Genomic DNA, 6,583 nt, shown 5'->3' with positions numbered 1-6,583 from the left:
TAATTACGGCTTTAGTCAAGAAAATGCACATGAGTTCACAGGATGATAAATATTAGCATGCTTCTCCAAGTTCAAGTGAGTTGTCAATAAGACAATTAAAGCAGCATCAATAATATGCACTGTATGTTATTATCTGCTATTCCAAATCCCAGGCTTTTGTGATCTCTGGAAAACAAAGGACGACAGGCCTTGGTGACACAAATAGTTTTTGCACAAGTGAGAGATGTAATTCTGCATCAGTGTAACAGCACAGTACCTGGGGGGGTGGGGAAACAGCGTTCTTAAACACCATATGGAGAACTCAGGGTGATGAAGAATGGGGCAGGTGGAAGCGACCGTTACAATGGAAAATCAGCAATCCTGTGTCTAAGGCGGATCAATCACTGATATCACGTGGCCCCAGTCAATAAGAGCCTGAATAAGTGCTAGCATTGACCTTCATCAACTGACAATCGGTACTCGGAAATCAGAAACTCTAGACTCTTCTAAAAAAACAGGGAGCTAAGTGAAACTTTGGGTGAAATTAATGAACATGAATGAACATGGCCTTTAAGAGTGTGTGTGTGTGTGTGTGTGTGTGTGTGAAGAAAATAAAGCAAGACAATGATATATAAACACACATACATGTACATATATACACACATACATTCATATACAGATAGGCACCACATATATATTCATTTATATGAACAACCATATAGTGTTGTGCTGAACTGGAATTTAGAATGAACCATCTCTTGAATACAAATTGCATGGCAAAACTTTTTTATTGTTCTCCAAGACAAAAACCTACACAATGCGATCTCTATACATCTGCAGAATCAAAAATCATTTTCCTCCAAAAATAACTTGCAAAGCATTAAATGCACTGGAATGAGAGTAGATGTTAAAACTACTATTTGTTGACACTTTGTGATTTAGGATTGAAGAGAGAAGTTTTCTCTAAATTAATGAGACAGACATAATAGAGCACTGTCAAAATATTGATTTTATTTTCTCCTACCTATTGTTGGCACTCTTCTTTTAGTTGGAGAAAAATATAATTTTTTCATTAGAGTTAGCATTCGTTATCATCACATTATTTGCTATTTATTATGGAAAAGGAATCTCATGTCACTTTTCAAGATTAATATAGAACAATCAATCGCACGGAAAGTCATGATAGAGACCAAAATAAAATACCAAATACTCCCCAGAAAATTTTTACTATAGAATGAAATATTTATTAGGAGGAAAAGGAAGAATTGTTGGCTCAAATAAAATGTATATATATGTATAAATATATATAATATACATAAATTTAGATCTATATTTATATACTTGGGTAAAATATTCCAATGAAATCTTAGAAATTAAAATGATTATATTCATGCTAACACAGCTTACTTTATAATAATCAAATTGATGAGTGCACAATAGATTCACAGAATCAAATAGATAAAATTAGGGGGAATACTGGTTACCAAGGTCTATTCCTTTATTCTAAGGAATTATTTTTTATACTGCCCTTAAACATTTTTTCTCTTAGTTCATCATAGATTTTTGCTAAGGAAGGGGAAATATTTAAGCAACTTTTCTGAAAGTGTAATAAAAGTCATGCATTTGTTTCCATAATTTTTCTATTGAGTCATTTACATTTTAATATTTTACATCGAAGTTACAATGATGTGAAATACGATATGTATGCAGGACTATTTGGAATGTTTACAGTTATTTAATGAAATTTACTTAACAATTTAAAACCAGATGATGAGAAAAAAAAAAAGTTCAGTATCCAAAGAGCCAGGACACACTTCATTTTCCACTAAAATTTAAATTAAATTAAATTTAAAAGTTACTGTAATCAGGTAAGTAATGAATCGTAAGGGCCAGGCATGAGAAGGAAATGTGTGCTTTCAAGTTCTACACCAAAAGGTCCTCTTTGGACCCACAGGTGACATAAACAAGGATCTAGTCTTCCTGCCAAACTCTCTCCTGAAAGGAGAGGGTATTCATGACCCCCAGAAAGAGCTGGGAGGTGAGAACCTCCCCAAATGCTGGGACATCTGAACTAAGCACAAACTCAAGGCGCCCCTGTGGATGCAAAGGCCCCGTTTGTGGAGTTTTCCCTCATCACCCAGCTCCGCACGCTGCCTGCCATGGGCGCCACACTCAGGAAGCACAGGATGGAAAAAGATGGAGGGAATATGTCCAACTACTGCCGCCAGGCATAGACAGGAAACAGGAGCTTTGAGAGGATGCAAAACTGGAAATTTACCCTCTCTCCTCTGAGACTGCATGAAGTACAAACAAGTACAACAAACTAAGTACAACAGAACTGTGTAGTCAGGGGACACCCCCAGACTTGGTGGGGGGCAGGGGGCAGAGGGGAGCCAGGCATCACAGAACCACTTGTGAATCTCAACAGAAACGAGAATGTAAGAGCTTTACAATTTTTTGCCTTTGCAACTAACTTTACCCTCTATCTTCCTTACGTGCCTGGCACTAGTAGATGTTCAGTGGATATACGCAGAATGAGTGAATGAGTTGTATAGGAAGAAGAACGGATGGAGGGCAGGAAGGAAGGACCACTTGGAAGGAAGATATTGACTTTGGATGGCAAAGAAGGCCACAGCAGCCAACGGACACTCCAGGAGTGGGATAGGAAAGTGCCTCTCAACAGCCTGTGCTCACAGCAGACTAAGGGAACAGCCCCAACTAGAAGATTCCTCCTTCCCCATACACAGAAAGAAGAACTCCCCACCGTTCTTTGGGGAGCAGTGCACACCCAGCTCCAGCCATCCTGGACTTCTTCCTTCTCCTCAAACCATCAAGATTTTTCCAACCTCAGGGCCTTTGCACATGCTGTTCCCTCTCCCTAGATGTTCTCTCTACCCTCTGCTTTGCTGGCTCCTTCTCACCCTTAGTCCCTAAGAACACCACTGACCACCTAGTTGAAGAGGAGGTTTCCCCACAGCCCTCTTTTCTCTTCCTTAACAGTCTTCATGGTCACAGTTGAAATGATAAATATCGTGTCTCTCTCTTGTGACTCTCTAGAGCTGCAGGAACCATGGATGCCAGATCCAGTGCTGTGTCCCCAGTGCCTAGCAGTGAATATCGGCAGGTTGGAGAAATCCGAGAGAATGAACCGCAGAGCACGGTGACACTGCCGAGGGCAATACAAAGAGAGGAGTGGGGTAGGGCTCTGCTCCCGCCGCCTTCTCCTACACCTTAAGAAGAGAAATGGTTCATGAGGCTCAAGTATGTCTGTCACACGAGCCTCTATTCCCCAACTGCTGTATCTGTTCTAGAAAACCCAACTTCTAGAGAAGGTCCAGGCCAGGTCAAGAGCCCAAATCCAAAGAGTACGTGCAGCCCACACGTCCCAGGCACACGTTCCATCCAGAGAGAGCCCAGCAGTGCCACCTACCAGCTGCGCGACCTCCGGCTAGTCACACCACCTGGATGGGCCTCCCTGTCTCCATCAAAGGGCAGAGGTGTTCTAAGAACTAAATTAAATGATATCCTGCATTTTAAGGCCCAAGGCCACCTATGTAATAAGTACTCAATAAACCCTAGACATTTATTTACAGGACCTATTCTTTCTTGGTTTCAAATTTCCCCTGGGAAGACAGGATCTTGTGTCTTCCTATAGCACCACTGGGATATTTCCTACTCTCCAAGGATGGCCAGCATTTTCCCTTTGTCAGAGACGTGGGATCACCCCAGTGAGGGAAAGTCAACCCAGAATTCCCCTTTTCCCCTATGGGAAAAAGTACAAGAGTTATGTTCAACTCCTCACCTCTCTCTTGGGTGACTCATCTTGAATACAATGGCCGCAAGTTCAACTCATTAATTTTATACTTCATGCTCAAGCATTAGGCTCTCTTGAAATCAGCATATGAGTGTATGCCAGTATGCAAATTAGGGGAGTCTCTGATGTGTGTGTGTGTGTGTGTGTGTGTGTGTGTGTGTGTGTGTGTGTGTTTGGCCTGGAAACGTGGTGCCAGCATTTGATGGACTGGAGTGAGAATGTTTGTTTAGTGAAGACCTAAACCCCACCCCCACTCCATACCCTTCCATGAACTCAGCTGACCTTTTAAAATGCATCTTCTGAAACATATCGGAAATCAATCAGCTGATACTTATTGATCCCCAGGTAAATAACTCCTGAGGCCAGCCAGGGAAACAAAAGAGGAATGACACTTCTCCACTAGGCTCTGCAAATGACGGATGCCCACAGTTTCTGGTGGAGTTTGCATTTCTAAAATAGTCAACAAAATGTATAAATCAAGTCATAATAGTAGCTGGCCATTCATTGAACAGCTGCTCTCTGAACTCATTAATTAATCATTTTCTCTTTTAATCCTGATGACTCAATGAGGGAGGAAGAATTATTCCAATTCCACTGATGAGAAAACCGAGGCTTAAAGACAGAAATGCCCTGCTCACAAACAGCTTGTAAGTGGTGGAGCTGGGTGTCGAGCTTGGTCCCATCTGACTGGTCCTGAACTCTTTAACACTGTGTTACACTGCTTAACAGTGAAACAAGAAAATGCTTCTAGCTCTTCCTCATTTACAAACTTGATGTTTCCGGCTCAATGAAATAAGCATCTTAATCATGGAATGAGGGCGAGAACACCCCTAAAAATTAAATTATGCAAAAAACTAACTTACAGTTATTGATATATCCAGCAATGCATGTACTCTGTAACCTTTGCAAAAAAATTAATTAGCAAATAAAACACACAAAGAATTCCCCCTTTAGACTCTCCTCCTTCCAGAGTAATGATACAGTAAGTGGGAAACTGCATGAAGTTTCCTGCTGTTAATCTAAGGGTTAACAGTTGGCAGAAGATAGAAATTAATAAAAGGAGGATCCCCTGAACTCCCCAGTCCAGCAACAATGCAATTCGCCTGCCTTCAAGATGGAGATGGGCGAGCACAAATATCTGCATATTTAAGCAAAAATTATCATACTAGAATTTTGCATTGGATTGTGCTCAGTCCTCTGACTCCTAGAGAAATAAGTGCTCCATCCCCAGCCTCCCCAGGCTGCCCTGCCCCTTCACAATGACCTCCACAGGAGGCCAACCCCCACCAGAAGTGAGTCAAAGGGACAGATTCCAGCTCGAAAGTCTGTCCCGGGGAAGGAAGCAGCTGGAAACCACTCATTCTCTAGATCAATGAACAAATTATTTTATTGAAGGTGGTATTTGGAGATTACACACAAAAATTATGCGATTTTTGTGCAATATTGTCATGCAAAGGGAGAAAAAGTCTTCTTCACAGCAGACCCCTGTTGTCCCCAAGATCCACACAGGGGCCTGGTATTCTTCCCCTGAACAGCCAGGCTCCTAATTCAGGCAGAGCAAGCAGGGCCTGAAACAAACATCTCACACAGATCTAGCTCTCATCAACCTTCTGAGAAGAGGGAAACAGTGAGGATCAAGTTGCTGGGACCGGTGAGATAAAAGGGCAGTATGTCAAAATGCAGCCAGTCCTTCTGGGAGAGTTTTGAAAATGGCATGTACTCTAATGTCCGGAATGTATTACTTGACCCCACCAGACAGCTATCACTAAAGAGGAAACATGCCAACAGGCACAGCACGCACATCCCCCAAAAAACAGGCCATCTCACCACTCCTCACATCACAGGAGCATCATCCTGAGAAATGCCAACCAGATGACCAGACCCTGGCTGCGCCATCGTTTGTCACGCACTCAGAAAGCCATTGTGTCTTCCTTGGGGTAGCAGCAGGTGTTAAAGGAGAACCTGCTACTTTACAGCCTTAATCAATACATTTTTAGATGATGCAAATGTTCGTGTCATCTTGTCTGTATTTCTTCTGCCTCCAAAACATACTAGATGAGAATTTTAAATGGAACTAACATTCTAATGCCCCCTCCGCCACCAAACTTGAACAAAAGCTTTTCAACATACTTTCAGAATACATGTGTACACACAAAGGAGGAAACAGCTGAAAAGAAGGAAATCGAGGGGGAAAAACTGAAACAAAACAAAACAAAAAACCGAAAAAATAGATATTAAGTTGTCAAATCAATGATCTCAGGAAAGAATTGCAGATGGAATGTCTGGATTTTTGCGTAAGAAATGGGGCATCCGTGGTCGGCAGGAGCTCCAGGCAGGGCTGTGGCTACAAGTCCAGAGGGGCCGGCAGGACTCAGGGAGAGCGAGTGGCTTTGCGGACCAGCACAGAGGCAGCCCTCCACCACCAGAGGAGGTTTCGGCTGCAGAGATTAAATCCTTCCATGCCGGCATGTGGCCACTTTGCTCCCTCCCCACATTCCCACACTACCCTTTTCCACCTTTTGAACTCTTCTTGGGCTATTGGAGCAGGATTGCCACCCACCAGCGCTGACCCTCTTTCGGGTGGAAACGTTTGCGAATCAAGTTTCTCAGATGCTGCAGGAATTCTGCACGGAGTTGAATTAGCAGATCCAGCCATGTTTATCAGGGAGAGGCTCTCTGCTCGGTGCAGATTTCAGGCCGCTGAAATAGCCACTTGGCATCGACAGATTACAACCCCCAAACTGGGAGCCCTGGCCGAGGACGCAAAATAATTAAAGCACTTTAGCTGTA

This window comes from Diceros bicornis, chromosome 34 (genome assembly GCF_020826845.1).
Source record: "Diceros bicornis minor isolate mBicDic1 chromosome 34, mDicBic1.mat.cur, whole genome shotgun sequence".
NCBI lineage: Eukaryota > Metazoa > Chordata > Mammalia > Perissodactyla > Rhinocerotidae > Diceros > Diceros bicornis.
Note: the sequence above shows the minus strand (reverse complement) of the source record.